General features: G+C 44.1%; 1 protein-coding gene across 1 annotated transcript in view; it reads left to right on the top strand.

Annotated features, from left to right (window-relative positions):
• Positions 1 to 26,262, top strand: part of ABHD12 (abhydrolase domain containing 12, lysophospholipase) — a 52,936-nt gene that overhangs the window by 2,401 nt on the left and 24,273 nt on the right. The window lies entirely within an intron of this gene.

Raw genomic sequence — 26,262 nt, 5'->3', positions numbered from 1 at the left:
TGATTTTGTCCATAAGTATTTTCACAGCGTATCTTGAACAAATAAGGATTTTGAAATACATACGACACCAATACTATTATTGAATTGTATCAAAACTAACAATTTATTATTTGTAATTAATTTAATATTACTTAGTATCCTGTCTGGGCTTCCCAAGTGGTGAGGTGGTAAAGAATCTGCCTGCCAATGAAGGAAATAAAGAGATGTGGGTGGGGAAGATCCCCTGGAGTAGGAAATGGCAACCCGCTCCAGTATTCCTGCCTAGAAAATTCCATGGACAAAAGGAGCCTGGAAAGCTGCAGTACATGGGGTTGCAAAGAGACACGACCGAGCAACTGAGCGTGAGTCTACGTATACATTTCCTTGTCTTATGTGTTGGTCGCTCAGTTGTGCCCGACTCTTTGCAACCCCATGGACTGCAATCCACCAGGTTCCTCTGTCCATGAGATTTTCCAGGCAAGGATACTAGAGTGGGTTGCCATTTCCTTCTCCAGGGATCTTCCCAACCCAGGGATCGAACCCAGGTCTCCTGCATTGCAGGCAGATTCTTTACTGACTGAGCTACAAGGGAAGCCCATTTCCTTGTCTAAGAAATGTTTGTTTTAAGTCAGTTTTAAAATCCCGTACATTTCTTAAGTGTATTCCTAGTTAATCTCTTGTTGTTATTTTCTTATATTACACATTATTACTAGTTGTATTTATTAATTCTGTATCTAGCAACTTACATACTCTTAGTTTCAAGTAGTTTTTGCAGTTCCTGAATTTTCCAGGTATGCTATCATATCAGCTGCAAATTAATAATCATTTTGTTTTCTACTTTTTATGTCTTTTGTTTCTCTTTTTTGATTACATTGTATTTCCAGAACAAGGTTGAATAATAGGGGTGATACTGAGTATCCTTATCTTATCCTGACTTTAAGGAGAATTCTTTTAGTGTTTATGCCAAGTTAGTTATTTTATTAAGGGGTGTGTTGCTGCTGTTTTGTCTTTTTTTTAAAGATCAAAAATGGTTGTTGAATTATATTAAATGCTGTTTTAGCATCTGTGAAATGATCATATGAATTTTGTCTCTTGACCTGTTAATATGCTGAGTCGTACTAATAGATCTCATGTTATTGAGTCATCATTTTATATTATTGAATCATCAATAATAACTCTAATTGTGTAGACAGATTCTATTTATTACTAGGGAATTTTACACCGTTATTTGTATGACTAGTTTGTAATTTTCTTTTTTTAATGCTATCTTTGCCAAGTGGTTTTAGTGTTTTTTATAGCTTTATTAAAAGTTATCTCTTTCTCTTCATTAGCCAGTTTAAATATTGTACTTTTGAAATGATCTCTTTCTTTAAATTGTGGTAGAATTCACCTGTAAAACTTCCTGAGCATGGTGCTTTTTTAGAATACAGCATTTTTATAACTGTCATAGTTTCTTAGATTTGCAGTCTGTTTCTGGGCTCAGTTTTGGTGATTTATATGCCTATAGAAAACCATCTGTTACATCTAGCTTTTCCTCTAGACTTGGGGCTCTTCCCCAGTCTTGTTTGCTATTTTAGGTATTTATACGCCCTCCCCTCTTTTTTCTTGCTCTAGCACATGTGTGCACACACAGGAAAATTTGGATTTTCTCCTGAATTAAAAAATATTTTGTGTGTATTTTTCTGGGAGCCCAGGATGGTGCTGAGGCTGTGGAGAAGTGGAGGAAACGTTCTCTCTCTGAAGAGGGCAGCAAGAGCTGCTTTCTTTCCTGTGACTGCCCAGCAAGAATGTGGCTCCAGGGCATCCAGATCTTCCAGTCTTTCCTGAAGAGTAGCTGGGTGTGTGTCCGTAACCTCTTAACTTTTTAGAAACTTTTTAGACTAATTTATATAAAGACAACCACCTCAGAGGTAAAACCAGGTTTTTTGGGGTTTTTTTTTTTTGATTGATGTATAGTTGGTTTGCAATGTGTTATATATATATATATGTATTCTTTTTCAGATTCTTTTCCCTTCTAGGTTATTACAAAATATTGAGTGTAGCTCCCTTTGGGTTTGTTTTGGACTAAGTTGGACTAAAGGGTCATTTTGGAAGGCATTTGGCTTACAGGTTAGCCCTGCACTATGAAAGGAGGGACTGGATACTGCTTTTGCTTTGCGCATGTCTGGTACGAGGAGGCAAATGAGGGATTCTGTGGGCCTTTGATCTTCTCTTCTGTAATCCTGGAGTTCTTGGCACTATTCAGTAAAGGCATCAAGACTCAAGGGGAGTGCTCAGTTGTGTCTGACTCTTTGTGATCCCATGGTCTGTAGCCCGCCAGGCTCCTATGTCCAGGGGATTCTCCAGGTAAGAGTACTGGAGTGGGTTGCCATTTCCTCCTCCAGGGGAATCTTCCCGACCCAGGGATCAAACCTGCGGCTCTTATGTCTCCTGGATTGGCAGGTGGGGTCTTTACCACTAGTGCCATCTGGGAAGCCCGGTGAGATGTATAGGTCTGTGTGTAAGTGAGCTAGACTGTCCTCCCACTGCCAACTCAGAGGCCAAATCTGCCAGATAGTCAAGATCAGTGGACTGCCTGGGAGGTTTAATATCTGATGACCTTTGTGTGTAAATACAGAAGAATGCAGGCATCACCCTTGGTTCCTCCTTGACCCAAAAGAAGGAACTTCATGCAGGGTTGCAGAAGGCTTTACTGAAACCCAGAAAGCCCGGTGGTTCATCTTCCTGAGGGTGAATAGGGAGCTCACCAGACAAGCCTCTCTGCCTGGTATCTGTTTCTTTACATATGGAGATAAGAGTGCTCTCAGAGCTAGCTTTTGTACTTTAAGTCTACTTTTCTCCACCTTCTCCTCCTCCCGCTCCCCAGAGTAGAGTCTGTTCCTGGACCATGACAAGCAGCCAGGGAGGTTACATTATGGTGCTTCAAGTGGGGCTCCCAACTGAGGCCCTCTCTTCCCAGTTGTGGTTTATCTTAGCAGGGACACATTCCAGCCCTGAAACTCAGTTCAGTTCAGTTCAGTCCAGTCGCTCAGTCATGTCCGACTCTTCGCGACCCCATGAATCGCAAAACGCCAGGCCTCTCTGTCTATCACCATTTCCTGGAGTTCACTCAGACTCACGTCCATCGAGTCCGTGATGCCATCCAGCCATCTCATCCTTGGTCATCCCCTTCTCCTCCTGCCCCCAATCCCTCCTAGCATCAGAGTTTTTTCCAATGAGTCAACTCTTCGCAGGAGGTGGCCAAAGTACTGGAGCTTCAGCTTTAGCATCATTCCTTCCAAAGAAATCCCAGGGTTGATCTCCTTCAGAATGGACTGGTTGGATCTCTGCAGTCCAAGGGACTCTCAAGAGTCTTCTCCAACACCACAGTTCAAAAGCATCAATTCTTCTGTGCTCAGCCTTCTTCACAGTCCAACTCTCACATCCATACATGACCACTGGAAAAACCATAGCCTTGACTAGACGGACCTTAGTCGGCAAAGTAATGTCTCTGCTTTTGAATATGCTGTCTAGGTTGGTCATAACTTTTCTTCCAAGGAGTAAGCGTCTTTTAATTTCATGGCTGCAATCACCATCTGCAGTGATTTTGGAGCCCCCCAAAATTAAGTCTGACACTGTTTCCACTGTTTCCCCATCTATTTCCCATGAAGTGATGGGAGCAGATGCCATGATCTTCGTTTTCTGAATGTTGAGCTTTAAGCCAACTTTTTCACTCTCCTCTTTCACTTTCATCAAGAGGCTTTTTAGTTCCTCTTCACTTTCTGCCATAAGGGTGGTGTCATCTGCATATCTGAGGTTATTGATATTTCTCCCGGCAATCTTGATTCCAGCTTGTGTTTCTTCCAGCCCAGCATTTCTCATGATGTACTCTGCATAGAAGTTAAATAAGCAGGGTGACAATATACAGCCTTGATGTACTCCTTTTCCTATTTGGAACCAGTCTGCTGTTCCATGTCCAGTTCTAATTGTTGCTTCCTGACCTGCATACAGATTTCTCAAGAGGCAGGTTAGGTGGTCTGGTATTCCCCTCTCTTTCAGAATTTTCCACAGTTTATTGTGATCCACACAGTCCAAGGCTTTGGCATAGTCAATAAAGCAGAAATAGATGTTTTTCTGGAACTCTCTTGCTTTTTCAATGATCCAGCGGATGTTGGCAATTTGATCTCTGGTTCCTCTGCCTTTTCTAGAACCAGCTTGAACATCAGGGAGTTCATGGTTCACGTATTGCTGAAGCCTGGCTTGGAGAATTTTAAGCATTACTTTACTAGCATGTGAGATGAGTGCAATTGTGCAGTAGTTTGAGCATTCTTTGGCACTCCCTTTCTTAGGAATTGGAATGAAAACTGACCTTTTCCAGTCCTGTGGCCACTGCTGAGTTTTCCAAATTTGCTGGCATATTGAGTGCAGCACTTTCACAGCATCATCTTTCAGGATTTGAAACAGCTCAACTGGAATTCCATCACCTCCACTAGCTTTGTTCGTAGTGATGCTTTCTAAGGCCCACTTGACTTCACATTCCAGGATGTCTGGCTCTAGGTGAGTGATCACACCATCGTGATTATCTGGGCCCTGGAGCTCAGGACCCTGATACAGGACTGTATCTCTGCCTGCTTCCCAGTTCCTTTCAGCCAGTGTGTACCCTCCCTTCTCAAGGGAGTGCCTCTCTTCTACAGTGTGTTGGGCATGGACTGCTTAAATGCAGGAGTTACTTTTTAGGTAGATTAAGAGCTCCAGAAGACACTTATCATAGAGGTAGTCTTGGAGAGAGGCTTAGATGGGTCATCTCCTCAGGGTTCTGCTGACAGTAGTGGAGATGGGACACCTTTCCAGACTCAAGGTCTTCCTCCTCCTCCTCCCGCTAGAGCACTTTTCCTTCCAAAATGCAGTTTATAGGGAAAATTTAACTGTAATACAATCTTGAAAACTGACAGATTAAGTCAAATGCTTAACATGATTCCATAGAACTTGAGTGTCCACATGGGGAGTGGACAGGTTATTTGTTTCTTCCTGAACTGAGGACCAGTGTCTGGAGTGTCAGGCTGCTGACACAAGGAAGTGTGATACCCAGAAACCTGCCCGAGATGTCCGGTTAGTAGAAAGACCTGTTTTTTAGGCTTGGTGCCCATCTTAGTATCATTTGATATTTTGGAGGAAAGTTTAATAGTCTCAAATGAGTGTTCTTAGGTTTGTGTCTTGGGGAAAATTACTTAACTTTCTGAGCTTATTTCTTCCTCGTGATGTGGGGATAAAAATCTCCCTTATAGAAGCAGGGTGAGGCTCCAGTATGAAAGAGCTGCTGGTGGCATGATGTCTCTGGGATCTAGAGACAGGTTAGGGATCCCCAAGGGTGCTGTGAAGTTGCAGGGAGGTGGTTAGCTGTGTGGGACAGCATTGGAAGTTCTCTGGGTGCTTCTGTTTTCTCTGAAATAAGAGCAAAGCCCTCTGCCCAGGGGAGAGGAGCTACCACAGGTGTTTCTCTTTCAGCTTTCCACCGGGACCCAGTCTTAGCTCTCTATCTTTGGTGTAATCAGATGTTTCCTACCATGTTTGCTAAAGTCTCATTAACAAGACCGTCAGTCTCCTTGGCAGAGACTCACTTTTCTAACATGTGGTGTTGCAACAATGGATGACGGAAATGGTTTTCATGGGAAGTTGTTGCAGCTGTGACTTGCTGTTTGTGTTCTGTACAGTTGAGTGTGACCTGGTCCTGGGAGGTCTGAGGGCAGTTCCCCTTGCACCGCCCACCTGAGGACTCCGCACACAGGCCAGTGAGGAGAGTGTTAAGCTGGGTTTGAGGTAGAGAAAAGATCAACATGAACAGAGGGGAACGTCAGTGATCATATGTTTCATAAGCAGAATTCTTGCCCCTCAGGTTTTGCTAATACACAAATAGAGATTTCTAGTAGAATTTGTCTTGAGATGGTGCTTGTGGGCTTTGTTTTAATTGTGTGTATTCTGTTTTCCAGGTATGCCCTGGTTTACCAGGAAGTGCCCTGAGAAGGTAAAAAGAGGAGGGGGTAGATGAGTGTCAGTGTGAGAAGTGTGATTTTGCAAAGATGAAGACAGAGAAGGAGTGTCAATAAAGAAATACAAGCACAACTCAGGAATGCTGGAATTTAGGGTTTGTTCTTGAAACTTGAGAGTTGTCCTGAGCTTTGTTATTGTTCAGTCGCTCAGTCGTGTCTGACTCTTTGCTACCTGATGGACTGCAGCATGCCAGGCTTCCCTGTCCTTCACCATCTCCTGGAACTTGCTCAGACTCATCCTCTGCTATCGCCTTCTCCTCACACCTTCCGTCTTTCCCAGGGTCTTTTCCAGTGAGTCCACTCTTCACATCAGAGGGCCAAAGTATTGGAGCTTCAGCATCGGTCCTTCCAATGAATATTCAGGGTTGATTTCCTTTAGGATTGACTGGTTTGAGGTTTAGGGTAAAGAAAAGAAAGTTGAAACTCTTTTCCGGTCTTAGCAAACTTGGATCTCCATGCAAGATTTAGATGAATTGACTGAATTATTTGTAATGGGAAGGAAAAAATGTTCAGAGTGGAAGCAGTTCACTTGGATGCTATAGTTCAGGGTCCTAAAATACACGTATGGCTTTTGACTTTCAGCTGTTTCTTTCTCCTAATAATGTGTACAGCACAGACTCTTTACTGTCTCAGGCTCGACTTGTGCCATTCCTGGGCCTGGAACATCATTTCGTTCCTACCTGAAAGTGGCGTTGTCAGTGTTGCGTGCTAATAGGTTTATTTTATTCAGCCAACCGCTAACTTGCTTCTATTATTTGAAGTCATGCTAGGCACTGGGAAAGATGAAAGAAGGCAGTGCCTATCCTCAGGGAGTTTGTTGTCTGTCAGTGTTTATGTGTGACATTTTCATGATGTCTGTGGTAGAGACAATGCCAGGATGGCTGGAGACGGTCAGTCTGATCTCACATTCGCCCTTTGTTACTCTTGACATTGTTTTGTACTGATTTATCTTCAGAATATCTCATCTTTTAGGCTTCCACTTCTCCTACAGGATGTAACTCATTTTTCAACGCATCCCTGGTATATCAAGCTATCTATAGATAAAATAAATGTTCACAGTTTAGGGACAGAGCACACTTTGACAAGGCACGTCGTGGCAGAACCTACAGGAAGGAAAATAAGACTGCCATCCTAGGACATTGGATGCCAGTTTGGGGCTCCAGAAGGAAGGGACGGTGTCGGCCAGCTGGGAACCTGCTGGTACAGCCCAGGGCTTCCTGAGGAAGCACCAGGGCGGTTCTGCAGGGACTGAGGAGGATCCTGGTGTGAGGCCGCTGTGAGAGATGGCAGTTGCCATGATGAAAGGCAGCCCCAGAGGGATCCTGTCTGTTTCCCTCTGTTCTTCTCCATTTTTTGGTCTTCTGATTGCAGAAATGAAAAGGATCTCCTAATACAGATTTAAAACAGAATGTAATTGAGAAAGTAAAATTGCCCTGTGGATAATTACTGTTAGCAGTGTGGCAGCTATAGAGAAGATTGCTAGCATGATTTTTCTTTTATTCATCCACTGAGTATTTGTTGAAGACTTACTGTGTGCTGGAGGCTGTGAATAGAATGTTACAGTCAGACAGTTCCCAGTCCTTGTGGAACTCACATTCTCCTCTTGAGGGAGAAAGATAGCAAAAAAAGGTAGATGTAAATATATAGTAAATTTCAAGGAGGTGGTAAAGTGCTATGAAGAAAAATAGAGCAAGGTAGTTTTAAAAAGCAGACAACATACCCAGAATGGAATTGCTTATGCTAAATAAGCCTCACATCACCAAACAAATTTTATTACAGTCTCGGCTCAAATTCTTAAACCAGTCAATTGGAAATCACCTAGTCAGCACTGGTGAGGTCACCTGCCTATCGGAATCTGTCATCTCCTAAAGGAAAGTGACTTTGGAATAAACAACCCAGTTTTTTTGTCTCATAAAACTTCCTTGTTCCTGCTCCCTTCTGCCTAGGAAAGTCTTTCATTTTGTGTAGCTCTTTGGAGCTGCTTTGTATTTACTATGTGAGATGCTGCCCCATTGATGAATTGTTAAGTAAAGCCAATAAGATCTTTTAGGATTTGCTCAGGTGAATTTTGTTTTTTAACAGTAAGTAATGCAATTACGTATAAAGTGCTTGAAAACAAGCTATGTTATAGTGATAAAACATCCTTGCTACTGTCAGGAGAATAAGGCCTTTTCACAGTAGGACAACCAGCTGTTAAGCTCTGCCAGTTTCCTCATGGCTTTTTTCTTCTCTGGGAACTGTTTATGGATTGCTCTTGTGTATTAAGGTCTTAAAGCTTTCAGTTCTGTTCAGTGAAATTACTCCCAATACTGTGTTTGAGTAAGAGTCTAAAGATTGTTCTTCAGGTTTCCACCTATAAGCTAGGTAGAATTTAGTCCAACTATTAGTCTTCAGATGTGAATTTTGGATTTACTTTTTTGTTCCTTCTGAGAGAATATGAGAAAATATAATGGAATATATATATGTATAAACTCATATATGATAGAATATTTATTATAACAGAAAATGTGCTTTGGGATATACCTATTAATATAGTGGAATAAGGCCAAAAACTCTTTCTTAATAATTTTGATTGTTGCAGTCATGGAGGAATTGATGAAAACTAAATATAGACACTTTTTAATAGAAATTTGATTCTTCCACATCTGGCCAAGATAGAGTAACAGGGGCTAAATTTACCCTGAAATAACTACAACAACAAATAAGCCCAGACAAAATGCATGAAACAAGCTTTCAAAACACTGGCCACTGGCAGTGAGAGACTGGTCTGTGAGAGGCGACAAACAAATGAACCCTACAACAGCTCCAGCTTCCCACTGTGTATATGAGAGTTTCTCCACTATAGCCCAGGGAGGGGGAAAGTGATGTGGAGCACCTGGTGGACTCCCTGAGCCATGGATGAGGTGCTGAGAGCCTAGGGACACCGGCATGCCTACAGATAATTACGATGGTGTGATCACTCACCTAGAGCCAGACATCCTGGAATGTGAAGTCAAGTGGGCTTTAGGAAGCATCACTACAAACAAAGCTACTTGAGGTGATAGAATTCCAGTTGAGCTATTTCAAATCCTAAAAGATGATGCTGTGAAAATGCTGCTTGCAGTATGCCAGCAAATTTGGAAAACTCAGCAGTGGCCCCAGGACTGGAAAAGGTCAGTTTTCATTCCAATCCCAAAGGAAAGCAATGCCAAAGAATGCTTAAACTATCGCACAGTTGCACTCATCTCACATGCTAGGAAAGTAGTACTCCACATCAAGGATTACCAGATGTAATTGTTTGTTTGGGCAGCCATAACAAAGTGTTACAGACTGAATCACTAAAACAGTAAATTTTATTTATGTACTTTATACGTGGACGCTGGAAGTCTTGAGATCAGTGTGTTGGCAGTGTTCGTTTCTTCTCGGGCCTCTCTCCTAGGCCGTCTTCTCCCTGTGTCTCACATGGTCTTTCTTCTGCATGTCTGTCCAGGTTTCTTGTAAGGACACCAGATAAAATTTTCACCTCTTTAAAGACTCTGTTTCCAAATACAATCATATTGTGAGCTACTGGATTGTTGTTGTTCAGTCACTAAGTTGTGTACAACTCTTGGCAACTCCATGTGACCCTTCACTTATTAGCACGTGACCCTGGGAAAATCGTAAGGGATTTGATTTAGGTCATACCTGAATGCTCTAGTGGTTTTCCCTACTTTTGGTTTTTGGTTTGAAAAGATCCTTGGTATGCTTTCCGTCTTAACTTTGTTGAGACTTGATATATTTGTTAAGTTCCTCTGGTCTAGTGTGTCATGTAAGGCCAATGTTTCTGTATTGATTTTTTTCACTGAATGATGTGTCCATTGATGTAAGTGAAGTCACTCAGTTGTGTCCAACTCTTTGCGACCCCATGGACTGTAGCCTACTATGCTTCTCCGTCCATGGGATTTTCCAGGCAAGAGTACTGGAGTGGGTTGCCATTTAAATAGGGTGTTAAAGCCCCTTCTTATTCTTGTGTTGTTGTTAGTTTTTCCCTTTATGTTTGTTAACACATTATTGACCAGAGATGTATTAATATATCTTTTGTTACATGAACATTATTGACCAGAGACATTTCAGTATTCACTTACATAACAAATCGCCAGCTACTGGCAATAGTTTCTGCAAAAATCCTCCAGTCAGAAATGTGATGATATTTGCTTTATATATTTAGTTGCTCCTATGTTGGATGTATATTTGTTTACAATTGTTATATCTTATTGGATTGATTCTTTGGTCATTATATAATGTCCTTCTTTGTCTCTTGTTATAGTCTGTTTGAAAATCTGTTTTGTCTGGTATACATATTGCTGCCCTAGCTCTCTTTTTGTTACCATTTGCATGGAATACCATTTTCCATTACCTCAGCTTCTGTGTTTTCAGATCTGAAATGAGTCTCTTGTAGTCAGCATATAGATAGATTGTGGTTTTTTTATTTATCTGTTCAGCTATTCTGCGTCTTTTGAATACAGTATTTAATCAATTTATTTTTAAAGTAATTATTGATAGGTATATACTTATTGCCATTTTGTTAATTCTTGTCTGATTGTTTTTATAGTTCTTATTTGTTCTTTCTTTTGCTCTTTCCCCCCATCTGATTTGATGATATATTTGGATTGCTTTCTCTTTGGGTGAGTGTGTGTGTGTGTGTGTGTGTGTGTGTGTGTGTGTGTGTGTGTTGTAGGGTTTTCTTTTGATTTGTGGTTACCATGATGTTCATAACCATGATATTCATGGGCTTCCCTGATAGCTCAGTTAGTAAAGCATCTGCCTACAGTGCAGGAGACCCTGGTTCGATTCCTGGGTCTGGAAAATCTTCTGGAGAAGGGATAGGCTCCCCATTCCAGTATTATTCTTGGGCTTCCCTTGTGGCTCAGCTGGTAAAGAATCCATCTGCAATGCAGGAGACCTGGGTTCGATGCCTGGGTTGGGAAGATCCCCTGGAGAATGGAAAGGCTACCCACTTCAGTATTCTGGCCTGGAGAATTCCATAGACTGTATAGTCCATGGGGTTACAAAGAGTCAGATATGACTGAGCAACTTTCACTTTTCATGATGTTCATATATAACAATTACACACACCCACATATAAATATATATAATATATATTAGTAATAATGTGTTATTTTAAGTTGATGATCTTTTAAGTTGAAATGCACTCTAACAACTGTGTGTTATTCCCCCACCTATTTAGTGTTTTTGATAGCATATTTTCTGACTTTTTGTTTTGTATAGGCCTTGACTGCTTATTGTAGATAGAGATGATTTTGCTGCTTTTGTCTTATACTGTTCCTACCAGCTTCATAGGTGGTTGATGCACTACTTTTACTGTGTGTTTGCCTTTACCAATGAGATTTTTCCTTTCATATCTCTAGTTGTGAAGTTGGTTTTTTTTTTTTTTTCCTATTTAAAAAAATCCTGCTTAGAGAAGGCCCATGAACATTTCTTGCAATGCCAGTGTCATGGTGCAGAATTCTTTTCGCTATTGCTTATATGTAAAGTAAAATATTTTTGGTTACAGGTACAGATTTTTTTCCCCTTTCATCACTGAGTATATCATGTCACTTCATTCTGATCTGTGAAATTTCTGCTGGAAAGTTAGCTTAGGGAGTTTTCTTGCACATAACTAATTGCTTTTTTTCTTGCTACTTTTAAGATTCTTTATCTTTAATTTTGCTATTTTAATTGTAATTTGTCTTGGTTTAGACCTCTTTGGCAGGAGGGCATGACAACCCACTCCAGTATTCTTGCCTAGAGAATCCCATGGACAGAGAAACTTGTCAGGGAGAAACCCAGGGAAGCTGAGGATCAAGTTTCATTCTCTCTTTTTTTTTAATTTCTGACAATGCAGTTTAATTCATTCCAAATGAAAATTTGGTGGAATGGAAAGAGAGGGGGCAGACTGAGTCCCAGGACATGAACTCATTCTCAGATGAGGCCTTACCTTAAGTAAATGAATTCATACTGTGAGCCTGGTTTCCATATCTCTAAAAGAGGAGTGTTGCCTATTTTACCTGCTTCATGGAGTTGTACTAAGATTTCAGCAAGGTTATAGCAGCATTATATATCATTATAGAGTGAGGGGTATAGTGCTTTTTTCTGTCCACTCACTCCATCTACTTTTGGTGTTTAAAAGAAGTTCACAAGAGACACCTATTTTACATGTTAATCTGTTTCCCTAAAAAAAGCAAAAGTTTTTATGCTTTTTTTGGGAGATAATTGAATTACCTGTATTGTTGGTTTTGTTTTTATTTATTTTTGGCTTCTCTGGGTCTTCATTGCAGCACATGGGCCATGTCATTGTGGTGCAAGGGGTTAGTTGTCCTGTGGCATATGGGATCTTAATTCCCTGACCAGTGATTGAACCTGAGTCCCTCAGTGTTAGAAGTCAGATTCTTAACCACAGGACCATCAGGAAAGTCCCACCTGTATTGTTAAGTCCTTGTGTTTTTGCTTTCTATTGCTACAGGTTTCAGAACTTTCTCAGATACTTTTTTGCTATGAAACTGGCACTGGAGAACAGGTAGTTTCTATTAATAGTTGGTAGGGTGGGTACTGCCTTGTTTAGAGACTTGTACTGTTTCTTATTGACAGTTCTAGTGTTGGACAAATACTGCTTCTTGAGTAAAAAGGGGGTTATAATAATTTAATTTTTTTTTTAAATTGTACCATGTGGTTTGCAGAATCTTAGTTCCCCAACTAGGGATTGAACTCAGTCATAACCACTGGACTGCCAGGGAATCCCTTGTATTGACTTAAATGCTTACAGCTATCTTGAAAGGTAGTATAATCCTCGTTTCACAGATGAGGAAATCAAGGCACAGATAGTTACGCATTATAGCTTGTCCAGGATGACACAGCCGCTGGAGGCAGAGCCGGTGTGCCCCTGCCGCTATTAGGGCTGCAACAGCCTGACTGTGAGAACAAGGAAATGGCATGGGTTGGAAATATTGGGCAGATGGCAGTTGAGGGAAACTAATGAGTTAGTCATGATGTTCCTTTCCTTTTCTGACCACATTAGTGACACAGTGAGGTGCTGAGGAGTGGGCTTCTAAGCTCACAGGCCTGGTGCAGAGCCTTCTCTCCGGTGGGCATCACCCTCTGGGACCTCCTGGTTGGTTTGGCTCCCCCTCCTTGTGGAAGCTTTGGAGTGGCTGGCGAGGCCTGCACACCCGTGGCGGTGCCAGGGGAAGCCAGGAGCCTGGGGGAGCCAGCCTCATTGGCCCCTGTGGCTTTCTGATGAGCCAGTGTTATCTGGGACTCCCACATCATCAATTCTGGGCACCTTGGCTGTTGGAGGTGGAACATGTCCCAGGCAGCTGTAATGAGGTTAAGTAGGGGTTTTTGCAACGCCTGTGCGCACTCTTCTAATAAAGAGCCCAGAAGCACAAGGCTTCTCGGATAGGAAAACAAAAGTGAGAAGGCAGGTTCACTTGCATCTAACAATAGCCCTTTGTTAAAATATTTACTTAGAGCTCCTTTAACAAGCGAGTTTTTCCAGTGTGAAATTGTGAAGTAGCTCACTTTATCCATTTGTGAGTGTTGTGGTCTCACCCGTAGCTCTTCCACCCTGTGGGCACATCCCTGCAGCTCCCTGAATTTCCAGTTCTAGGCCTTGCCCAGGTCTGTAGAAAGTGACATGTGATTCTAGGTAGAAGTGTTTCACAGCCAGTTCTTGGTTCTCTGTGCCATCTTTCCTAACACCGTCTGTGGAGCTGATGATGTCATGAAGCGACGGTGCTTCCTGAGCAACGAGGACTAGCAGAAGCTCCTGCTGACCTGTGCTGTACATGCAGCCAGAGCAAGAAGTGTGAGCTGTTGTTCATGCTGCTGGACTTGGGGGTGGTCATTACTGCCGTGAGATGTAGCCTGTTCATGCTAATACAGTCCCTCCGGTTTTGAAATCTTCTATTATATACAAGAAATATATTTAAAAATTTTAAAAACACTGAAGCATAAGTGGTAAATTCTCTACCCCCGTCTCCCCTGACATGAGCAGTTTCTCCCCTCATCACTGCACGCCACCCCGGTGTGTGTGTGCATGGTCCCCTGTGTGGGAGGCAGAAGGTTAAGGTGCTGGGTCCATAGCTTTCATTGATAAAAGCAACAAAAGTTGGTTGTGAGATGTAGTGGAAGAGAAGCCCAGAAACACCAGTAACAAAAAATACCTATAAGAAAGATATATACAAAATCTGTAAGAGGAAAATAGCTCTGCCCTAAGAAAGGGCAAGTGCAAACTTCTGGTGGGTGACGTGTTAGCCACTTCTACCCCAGATCCGGCTTTCTCTAGCGGCGAGCAAGGGCTACTCTGTTGCAGTCCACAGGCTTCTGACTGCCATGGCTTCTCTTGTTGCAGAGCATGGGCTCAGTAGTTGTGGTGCAGGAGCTTAGTTGCTTTGCAGCATGTGGACTCTCCCTGGACCAGGGATCCAACCCGTGTCCCTGGCGTTGCCAGGCAGATTCTTGACCACTGGACCACCAGGGAAGTCCAAAGATGGTGTTTCCTTCCCAAATAGATTTAATGCAATTCTGTTTGGGATCAGTCTGCCTCAGTTTCCCTTTAGGGAAGGCAGAGTGCACGGTCATGAGTAGGTCCTGGGGACACAGATTGTCCACAGTTGCAAACAGCAAGCCAGGGACCAGGGACTAGGTGGTAAGCAGAGGGTAGTCAGAGCGGGGAGGCTGCCCTTGAGCTCACCACCTCAGGGAGCTGAGGAAGAAGGCTGAGATTTTCAGCATCCTTTTCTAAAGTTGCATGTATTTCAATAAGGACAAAAAAAACCATTAGAAGTTCTCTTGTAAATATTCCCATTTAAAAAGACAAATGGTTGAGGAAAATATTTTAATATATATAATGTCAGACAGAGGGATGATATTCTTAATATATAATGATTGTAAGAGGAATTAGCATAAACAGCCAAGGAGACCTTGAAGCAAACAGCCCTGGTGCTGAAAGCTGGAGGGAACACAGGGCTGGGGATGTGGACAGGTCTCAGAAGGGGGGAAGCAACTAAACCCATGCCCAAGACAGAGCTGGAGGGTCAGAGGAAGTGGGGAAGCACTAGGCCTGTGCTGGAGACTGAGGGCTGGAAGGTCAGAGGTGTGCAGTGTTCCTGGGACCTGTTTCAGATGCTCTTGCATCTGATTATTCAAGAGGGGCAGTGCTATGACCAAGTCTCCTTTTGAGGAGACTCAAAGGCTCTCTGGCTATATAGCAGGCAGGTGGAGGTTGGGGGTGGTTCCATTTAAGAAGTCTCTCCCAAAGGCCAAGGTATTGATCTCCAGAATGGGGTGGGTTCACCCAGGAGGTGGATGAGACAGTCATTAAGATATGGGAAGGAAATATTGGGACTTCTTATTATGTTCATATTCATATATTAACCACCCAGTTATACGTGTGCATCATTTAATATGTACATATATATTGAGGGCATGCTTCAGAAATGTTACTGATTGAATGTGTAATCAAAAAAGTTTAGGGCTGTTGGTCTAGGCAAGATATGTGGCTGGCCTGGAGCAGAGAGGCAGCAGGCAAGGGGACTAGAGGTGGATGGATTTGAAATGTTTTGGAGACTTGGTGGCGTTGGAAGTGGAGGTGGGGCAAGAAGAGGGGTCAGGAATGACTGCTAAGGGTTTGCCATGGGCACAGGTATCTGCTAAGATGGAAAACTGGAGGAGAAGCAGAGCCGGAGGAGAGGACAGAAGCCCAAGTGTTCGTTTAGCTCTGGACGTGTTAGTTTGGTTTGCCTGGGAAACTCCACCTGGAGACACACAAGACACACAGATTGGGAGCTCAGCCCTTTCAGACTTGTATGTTGTTGATCTGACCTGAGTGTTGTCAGGGCAGACCAGGTCATGGAGCAGAACCCTCAGCTCACTGGTGGTTCTTACCCGCTGGGGATCTGGCGTGGACTCTGCTCACCGGGGTTGCTGAGGAGCCGGGCTGGCAGGGCCTTCAGCTCCACACACTCTTGCTTCACCTTGTGGGCTATTGCTGCTCCTGAAGCATCCACCCAGAAAGGACATAGTCTCTCCACTCATGTTTCCTGAGCCAAAGCAAGTCACTCGGCCACCCCTAACTACAGGGGTAAGTCGTGGCCTAGGAAGGCCCAGAGCTGGAGATAACAGTGCTCGCGTCTGATGACCGCCACATGAGCTGGGCATGAGCTGACAGCAGCGGCCTTTCTGAGCAGGTGACAGTCGAGGAGCACCAGGCCTGGGTAACACTGAGCTCAGAGTGCCATGACCCACCTCCCTTACTTGGGACGTGTCCTTGGGGGCCCGGAGCGGAACACCAGTTAAGCTCAACAGGTAGGTTCTGTGACTCTGCTAGGAGAGTGTGCGTGGGCTGGGGCCCGAGGGCTTTAGGGTGAGGTGGGTCTGACTCTGAGCTGCCAGGCCCGGGCGGGGTCCACCCTGGGCAGGCTGGCCGCCCCGCCACTGTCTGGTGCCTGAGTTCTGCTTTGCTTCCCTTCTGATGCTGCACACAGAGTTCAGGGTCATTTCTGAGGTGTCAAACTACTGCTTTTAAGCCCTAACGTGGTGACAGAGGCCCTTTTGGTTCAGCTCAGTGTTTCCCACATTCACGACGGAGACTGTGACTGCGCCGAGCATCTCACTTCTTGTGGGTCTGCCCTGCACAGCGGGCCTCTCAGGTAGATCCCGTTAGAGTTGAAGGGACCAAGACTCAGAGGGTGGACCGGCCCTGGCGTCTGGAATGTGAGGAGGCACAGGCCAGCTCTGTCCCCACTGCCACTCAGAGCCCAGGTTCGGGAGCGTGGCACCTTAGACTTCAGGGGGCTCCCGCTGGAGGAAAGCACGTCTGGCCCCCACGGCCTGAAGGGGTGTTTTCCTGGAGGGGGTCTTGCTCTGAGTCTTCACCCAGCACTCTGTTCCCTCTGCTGGCAGAGGGATCGGGCAGGTGGTTGGAGCATCTGCCTGGGGAGCAGTAAGTTGGGAAAGCAAGTCACGATCCAGTTGGGAAATTGGAGGGGAGCAGGTGCCGATCCGGCACCTGCCTCCTGGTCTTCACATGTTTTCCCAGAACTGCAGCCTGTCTGCCTGTTTGGGTGCATCTGAGAGTGGCTTACCCTGCCCATAGAGTTAGAGTCAGTCCGAGGTTGAAGAGGTGGGCACATTCATCTCAGCAGTAGCTACACTGGCTGAGATTACACCGCCAGGAAAGAGAGGGTGGCCAGTTCCCAACAGCTGTCAACTGTTGGGTGTCAGAGCAGTGCATGGGAAATGTCTGGAAGCAGACAGGCTGAGTTGCACAGGGAATGTTGCAGGTGCCAAGCCTTTATTGCCCAGGGAAGTCTGAGGACTTGTACGAGCAGCCCTGCAGAGGGCCTGTGGAAGGTGAACCTCCACTGTGTCAGGTGCTGGGAGCAGGTGAACCACGTGCAGGGTTGTCTCTTGTCTTGTTGGAAGAAGGTGTTTGCTATAACTAGTGCGTTCTCTTGGCAGAACTCTGTTAGCCTTTGCCCTGCTTCATTTTGTACTGCAAGGCCAAACTTAACCTATTACTCCAGGTTTCTCTTGACTTCTACTTTTTCATTTGAATCCCCTATGGTGAGAAAGACATCTTTTTTTTAGTTTGCTGATTTCTAAAATGTCAGCGTTCATTCTTGCCATCTCCTGCTTGACCATGTCCAATTTTACTTGATTCCTGTCCAATTTTACTGATTCCTAACATTCCAGGTTCATATGCAGTATTGTTCTTTGCAGTATGGGACTTTCACTACCAGACACATCCACAGCTGAGTGTCATTTCCCCTTTGGCCCAGCCTTTTCATGGCCTTCCTCTGATGGAGCTATTTCTCTGCTATTCCTCAGTAGCGTATTGAACCGGGGCGGGGCCCATCTTCCAGTGTCATATCTTTTTGCCTCTTCATAGTGTTGTGGGTTCTCGAGGCAAGAATATTGGGGTGGTTTGCCATTCCCTTTTCCAGCGGACCATGTTTTGTCAGAACTCTCCACCATGACCTGTCCATCTTGTGTGGCCCTGCATAGTATGGCTCATAGCTTCACTGAGTTACATAAGGTTGTGATCATTTTGTTAGTTTGCTCTGATTATGATTTTCATTCTTGAGGCTATGGGATTGTAGATCCTGCTGCTTCCGTCTGCCCGCTGATGGGTGAGGATGAGAGGCTAGTGCGAGCTTCCTAACGGGAGGGACTGGCTATGGGGAAAACTGGGTCTTACTCTGGCAGGCAGGGCCATGCTCACGGAATCTTTAATCGAGTTTTCTCCTGACGAGTGGGGCTGTGCTCCCTCCCTGTTGTTTGGCCTGAGGCGACCCAGTCCTGGAGTTTGCAGGCTCTATGGTAAGTAAGGGTAAAGGCGAACTCCCCAAGAGTTCCTCAAGAGGCGCATGCCAACATGTCCCTCCCAGGATTGCTGCTGCCAGTGCCCCTGTCCCTGTGGTAGCCACTGCTGGCCCACATCTCTGCAGAAGGCCCTCAAACACTCACAGGCAGGTCTGGCTCAGTTTCTTGTGATGTGACTGCTCCTTTCCCCTGGGTCCTGGTGCACACAAGGTTTTGTTCATGACGGCCACGAGTCTCTGTTTCCCCCAGTCCTGTGGAAATTCTGTAATCAAATCCTGGTGCCCTTCCAAGTCAGATTCCCTGGGGATTCCCAGTCCCTTTGCTGGATTCCCAGGTTGGGAAGTCTGATGTGGGGCCTAGAATCTTTGAAACAGTGTGAGAACTTCTTTGTATTATTTGTTCTTCAGTTTGTGGTTCTCCTAGTCCATGGGTATGGGATTTGATTTTACTGTGATTGCACCCTTCCTACCATCTCTTTGTGGCTTCTCCTTTGTCCTTGGACACAGAGTATCTTTTTTTTTTTTTGGTGGATTCCAGCGCCTTCCTGTTGATAGTTTTTTGGCAGCTAGTTGCAATTTTGTTGTTCTCTTAGAAGATGAGTGGAGAAGGCAATGGCACCCCACTCCAGTACTCTTGCCTGGAAAACCCCATGGATGGAGGAGCCTGGAAGGGTGCAGTCCATGGGGTTGCTGAGGGTCGGACATAACTGAGCGACTTCACTTTCACTTTTCACTTTCATGCATTGGAGAAGGAAATGGCAACCCACTCCCGTGTTCTTGCCTGGAAAATCCCAGGGACCGAGGAGCCTGGTGGGCTGCTGTCTGTGGGGTCGCACAGAGTCAGGCATGACTGAAGTGACTTAGCAGCAGCAGCAGCAGAAGATGAGAATATTGACCCACCCTCACCAGAAGCTCTAATTGCAAGATTTATTTACTTTTGACTACAGATTGATCAAATAGATGGGGAGACAATGCAAACCGTGAGAGACTTTATTTTCTTGGGCTCCAAAATCACTGCAGATGGTGACTGCAGCCATGAAATAAAAAGACTCTTGGTCCTTGGAAGAAAAGCCATCACCAACCTAGACAGCATATTAAAAAGCAGAGACGTTACTTTGCCAACAAAAGTCTGTCTAGTCAAAGCTATGGTTTTTCCAGTGGTCATGTATGGATGAGAGAGTTGGACTATAAAGAGAGCTGAGCACCAAAGAATTGATGCTTTTGAACTGTGGTGTTGGAGAAGACTCTTGAGAGTCCCTTGGACTGCAAGGAGGTCCAACCAGTCCATCCTAAAGGAGATCAGTCCTGAGTGTTCATTGGAAGGACTGGTGTTGAAGCTGAAACTACAATACTTTGACCACCTGATGTGAAGAGCTGACTCATTTGAAAAGACCCTGATGCTGGGAAAGATTGAGGGCAGGCGGAGAAGGGGATGAGAAAAGATAGATGGTTGGATGGCATGACCAACTTGATGGACATGAGTTTGAGTAAACTCCGGGAGTTGCTAATGGACAGGGAAGCCTGGCCTGCTGCAGTCCATGGGGTGACAAAGAGTCAGACACAACTGAGTGACTGAACAGAACTGAAAGATTGGTCAAGTCTTCCCTGGGCTTCCCCGGTGGCTCAGACAGCGAAGAACCTGGCTGCCAATGCAGGAGGCCAGGCTTTGATCCCTGGGTCTGGAAGATCCCCTGGAGAAGGGAATGGCTACCCACTCCAGTATTCTTGCCTGGAGAATCCCATGGACAGAGGAGCCTGGTAGGGTACAGTGTGTGGGTTTGCAAAGAGTCAGACAGGACTGAGAAGCTAACACTTTCACTTTCAAAGATTGGTCAACCCCAAGATGTCGGAGGGAAGGTCGTGTTCTTAACCTCTAGGAGCACTTCTAGTAGCAGTGTGGGGTGGGGATGTGTTAATCTCTTCATTGGTACAGCCATTCACAGGTGGGCAGGGTCAGATTATCTCCCTGTGAGCTAAACAAAGACATTTTTTGTTTAATTGTGAGGCAGAGAGGCAGAGCCCCCTGAGGCAAGCCATTATGTCTGGTTATAATGCCAAAAACAACAGAAAGCAAAGATTAAAGTCAAAGAAACAGATCCATGGGAGTCAGAATTGGCTCTTTCCTGCATTAGGTAGAAAATTAGAAATGTTGGTTAGGAGGGTTGTAACCAGACTTTGAAGGAGTTTGGTAAAGACTGATAAAATGTGCAAGAGGGCAGGATCTAGGCCAGTTTACAGTCAGATCATAAAAGGTCAAAGATAATGAACAAGACTAGAATCTGAATAACCCTCTAGGGTGTGTTAGTTTTCTGTTGAAACATTAAATTTCTTTGTATAGTCATGTCCTTCTTTGATCAAAGGTACTCAGATTCAGATTTTTTTTTAATTAGTCTAATCATTTACACAGGTTCATCAAGAATACCAGTTGACCACGTAAGCCTCTTAAAAGTTTCCTTTGCTAGAACATTTCATAAGGAATCTCAGATTAGACTTTTAAGTCTTTTGAAGCTAGAAAGCCAAGCCAAGATCAGTATCAGTTCAGTCACTCAGTCATGTCCGACTCTGTGACCCCATGGACTGCAGCACGCCAGGCTTCCCTGTCCATCACCAACTCCCAGAGCTTGCTCAGACTCATGTCCATCGAGTTGGTGATGCCATCCAATCATCTCATCCTTTGTCACCCCCTGCTCCTCCTGCCTTCAATCTTTCCCAGCATCAGATCTTTTCCAGTGAGTCAGTTCTCTGCGTCAGGTGGCCAAAGTATTAGAGCTTCAGCATCAGTCCTTCCAACAAATGTTCAGGATTGATTTCCTTTAGAATTGACTGGTTTGATCTCCTTGCAGTCCAAGGGATGCTCAAGAGTCTTCTTCAACACTGCAGTTCAAAAGCATCAATTCTTCAATGCTCAGCCTTCTTAATGGTCCAAATCTCACATCCATACAGGACTACTGGAAAAGCCGTAGTTTTGACTATACAGACCTTTGTCTCTGCAGTACATACAGAAAAGTGAAAGTGAAGTCGTTCAGTCATGTCCAACTCTTTGGGACCCCATGGACTGTAGCCTACCAGGCTTCTCCGTCCATGGGATTTTCCAGGGAAGAATACTGGAGTAGGTTGCCATTTCCTTCTCCAGAGGATCTTCCTGACCCAGGGATTGAACCCTGGTCTCCTGCATTGTAGGCAGATGCTTTACTGTCTGAGCCACCAAGCAAGTGATAGTACATACAGATTCTGAACTAAAAGATATCCCTTGAGGCGGAACCAGGACCCTGCCCCAAGGCTGTGCTATTCTTAACTGCCCCTCCATTTTTCTGCTTTGGCTCCATTCCCTGATTAGGAGCTGTCTGAATCTGCCCTTTGGAAATCAGAGAAAGTCAAAGAGGCTGCTGCTGCTAAGTCGCTTCAGTCGTGTCCAACTCTGCAACCGCATAGTGAAGCCTTTTTCCTAGGAACAGAAGATGCAGAAAGGCTTGTGTGTCCTGGAGGGCCCTCCAGGGTCCTGTGAGTTTCAACTATTGTTGAAAAATCCATTCATACAATTTCTGTTTCACTTATATCAACCTAACACATTGGTTCTTAACAGTTATACTTGGATTGTTCATGAAATTGCCATAAGCTAACCATTGTCAGGCTATTTCCCTATTATTTTTATAACACATGTGTTAGGCAGATATCAAAAAAATTAGAAAGTAAAAAGCCTTAGAAAGTTAAATTCAGTTTTTTTTTTTAATTGTTTTATTGCTGTGCTTGATGTACATGAAATAATGGATTTCAAGCAATTTCACTGCAGATCTACTTGTACTTTTAGGTTGAATTTATAATTTTAAAAATCTGTTAATAGCAGATTATATTAGGTTGTTATTCTGCCTGGGTTTATTTGTCAAATAATGTGTGCTCATGTTATACTAATGCTAATAACTCAGGGTGAAGATGTGCACCACAGATGGGACTTGAACTCAAGTGAGGGAGTCAGACCCAGTCAAGAACCAATCTCTTTTCATTGAGATCACACATTTGGTGTCAGGACTTAATGAAGCCCAGGTTCTTTATGTCTCTTTGCAGAAAGAATTCAGTGAGAGACAAAGTGATAGGTAAGAAGTGAATTAAGTTAGAGAGAACCACACTTCTCAGAGTGTGGGCCATCAAGAGGCCCCAAAATACAATTCGGTTTTTGTGGGCTTGGTAAACTCATAGGCTAATGGGGGGGGAAGCTAATGAAACTGAAGCTACAGTACTTTGGCCACCTGTTGCCAAGAGCTGACTCGTTGGAAAAGACCCTGGTATTGGGAAAGATTGTGGGCAGGAGGAGAAGGGGGTGACAGAAGATAAGATAGTTGGATGGCATCACTGGCTCAATGGACACGATTTTGAGCAAACTCTGGGAGATGGTGTAGGACAGGGAAGCCTGGCATGCTGCAGTCCATGGGGTTGCAGAGGGTCACAGGACTGAGCAGCTGAACAACAACAATGAAGGGGAGGATTATTCCAATTATTTCAGGGAAGGGGTGGGGATTTCCGTAATTTGGGCCACCACCCACTTTTGGCCTTTTCGGTCAGCCTCAGAAGTGTCCTGGTGCTGGTTGGTGTGTCATTTAGCTCATGCATTACAATGGGCGTATAATGAAGCTCAGGATCTACTGAAAGTTGAATCTCCTGCTATCTTGGATCTACTTGGATCTAACCAGTTTTGTCATGTCCTATGGCCCTGCCCCCTTCCCTCCATTTCAAGAGGACAACTGCTTTTATTAAAGTGACACTACTAAACTGGTTTTATTTATACATGAACTTGAAAAATATTTGGGTTCTTATATGTCTGGGAATTTTAGGAATATTTAATTTAGCACTTATTTCTCTTTAAGTCATTTGGAGCAGAACTCCTTTAAGGGATTTTGTAAATTAATTTGGTATTACCACCCAGGGCTAGGAAAACATCATAAATACTGTGGCCTCTTGAACAACATGGGTCTGAATAGTGTGGGTCCCCTCATACACGGATTGGTTTTTTGAGCCACCAGTCAGCATAACCATACTCAAACCAAGCTCACCGGCTTGGTTCTCGTCTTTGCCCTGCTTTAATTGTCTTTTTATCTGAATTTAGTTTGGGCCAAATGGAACAATTTAAGATTACCTGCCCAAGATGAGGACTAACGCTTTTGTACAATATTTAACTTTTAAGATTTTCATTTCCCATAATGTGTAATCTGTGGAGGCAATGGATTAAATTTCAGTTGAGGGACTTCTTAAAAATACCAGGCAGCAAGTCTGGGTATTTCCATAGCTCAGCTGAGTAGGTAAAATACCCAACTTGTTTCCCATGTGTCATTTTTTCCTTTTCATCCTCAGATAGAGGCTGTGTGAGGTCCCTGAGTCCCTTAACAGGCTCCCCCAGGGAGGCAGAGGCCTAAAACTCTAGTGCCTGTAGGAAAGTGGGGAAAGGCCTGGCAGGATGGACAGAGAAGTCAGTAGAAAGGTTAGTCTCGCGTGCAGTCCTGTCTGGAGTGCCTTCTGAGGAGACAGCTTGGGATTTCCAGACAGAAAGTAGAGTTAGGGGGTCAGTGGATGGAAACAGTTGATATATCAAGAGTAGGAGGGCTCTTGCAAAGGCAGGTCGGTAGATGAGATATCAAGATGGGGGATGACTTAACAGAATTCTTACTAAAGCAGGTCAAGGTCAAGGCACAGAGGAAGAGAGGGCTCAGTTCTTGGTAAAAGCTGAGAAACTAAGTGAATATCTAATGACTGCATAAAGTGGTACAAGTCCGGTGGTGTCGAATTCTTAGCTGTCAACAAAAATGAAAAAGTGCTTGAGTATTTTTCACTGTGTGATTTTTGGCATATAACCCTGAAAAATTGGTAATACTAGTAAACTTCCATTCCCTTTTACTGATGTGAATAAGTTCTAAATATTTGTATTTTTCAAAAACCAAAAAAAACAGAGCTAGCATTAATGTTCGGTTCAGTTCAGTCTCTCAGTCATGTCCAACTCTTTGAGACCCCATGGACTGCAGCACACCAGGCCTCCCTGTCCATCACCAACTCCCAGAATTTACTCAGACTCATGCCCATTAACTTGGTGATGCTATCCAACCATCACATCCTCTGTCATCCCCTTTTCTTCCTGCCTTAATTAATGTTAACCGTCCCTTTTCTACATCAGTAAGTAATATATATAGAGAGAGACATGATGCATTTGGGAAAGTAGTGGAATCCATTTCACTTAGAGATGCGTTTTTAGTAAAAGTTTACTTTCCATGCTTAATAATGATTTACCAAAAATGAAACGTTTGTCATTTTGATTCATGTGTATGGTAATAATCATAACTCAATACAGAAGAAAAATGACTTTAATGTAGAAGAGCCTTACTGCTGCAGATACATAGTTTTTTGAAACTTCTGTTTATATACATATTTCTTGTTCAAGAGGGGTATGACAGCTAGTGAGAGGCAGACTGGATATTGGCCCAGATCACCTTAACCCCGCAGCCTTCCATTTAACCACCACATTGTATGCCTTTTGTCAGTGAAAGCATAGATTGCGCCTGGACTTTAAGTGTCCTTTTAATATGTATTTATTTCTTTGGCTGTGTCAGGTCTTAGTTGCATCATGCAGGATCTTTTCTTGTGGCGTGCAGGCTCGGTAGCTGTGGTGTGGGCACTCCAGAGCTCACGGGCTCAGTTGCTGCAGCCAATATGTGGGCACTCTAGTTTTGGCATGTGTGGGTTTAGTTGCTCCACAGCATTTTAGTTCCCCAACCAGGGATGGAACCCACGGCCCCTCTTGCAAGGCGGATTCTTAACCACTGGACCACTGGGGAACTCCCAAGATGCCGTTTTAAACTTCTCCTGTGTCACCTGGCTAACTCCTATATTTCTGACTTGGTGTTTCCACCAGTGGCCCTGTGCTGGCAGCCCGGACTAGGTCAGGCCACCCTGTGCAGGTGTGCCGGCACAGGCTCTCGTCTGCCCTGCTGAGCCGAGAGCACAGCACAGAGGCAGATGCACCCTTTTCTGCCTGTACTGTCCATTGCCCAAGGAGCACCTGGTGCTCAGTAACAACTGGAGGATGAGCCAGGTGATTGAGTGAAAGGATTACGCTGTCAAGTATGTGTGTTGTCATCAGCTGTACTAAAGTATTCCTTACATCAGTCCGCTTTGTTGTGTTGATTTACCTGTGATAAAATCTACCAAAATGTGCATTCATGTGTCCACAACCACAGTCCAGATAATGAACGTTTCCATCACTACAAGAGTTGCCTCATACCCCTTGTAATCTCTTCTTCCCTCTACTCCCAGCCCTGGAGGTCACCATTCTGCTGTTTTGCCTATTGTTGTTGTTCAGTCACTTAGTCACGTCCAACTTTCTGTGACCGCTTAAGCCTCAGCATGCCAGGCTTCCCTGTCTTCTGTAATTTTGCCTTTTCTGGAATTTTTGACAAATGGGATTATAGAATGTGTAGTCTTTTGTGTCCCTCTTATTTAATTTAGCCTGATGCTTTTATAGCCTTCTGTATTGTTGCATGTGATGGGTTCACATATCTTGATTACTTTTTTGAAATAGCGCAGATAGATGTAAGAAGCCCCGTTGAGGTTGAACCTTGATGTCAGAGAGATCTCATGGTGGCACTGTTTGCCTTTCTCACTTTCGATCTCCCATGGGGCTCCGGGAGTGTTTCAGGTACTGCGCGATGCGTCACGCTGCAGCCGATTGAATGCAGAAGCACCAGAACCCGTCTGTCTTCTGCTAAGCTGTTTGTCTTGAAGAAATTTGTAAAAATCTCACTAAAATTTTTCCTTTTGGAAAATTTAATCTTTTTAAAATAACAGATGTTAATTATATTAACTTGTCATGGGTTGTTTATTATTATTGAATGACTTAGTATAATAGATATTTAAATTTTTTCTTTAATGTCTCATAA

This window comes from Ovis canadensis, chromosome 13 (genome assembly GCF_042477335.2).
Source record: "Ovis canadensis isolate MfBH-ARS-UI-01 breed Bighorn chromosome 13, ARS-UI_OviCan_v2, whole genome shotgun sequence".
Taxonomy (NCBI): domain Eukaryota; kingdom Metazoa; phylum Chordata; class Mammalia; order Artiodactyla; family Bovidae; genus Ovis; species Ovis canadensis.
Note: the sequence above shows the minus strand (reverse complement) of the source record. Positions and strands in the feature narration are given on the sequence as shown.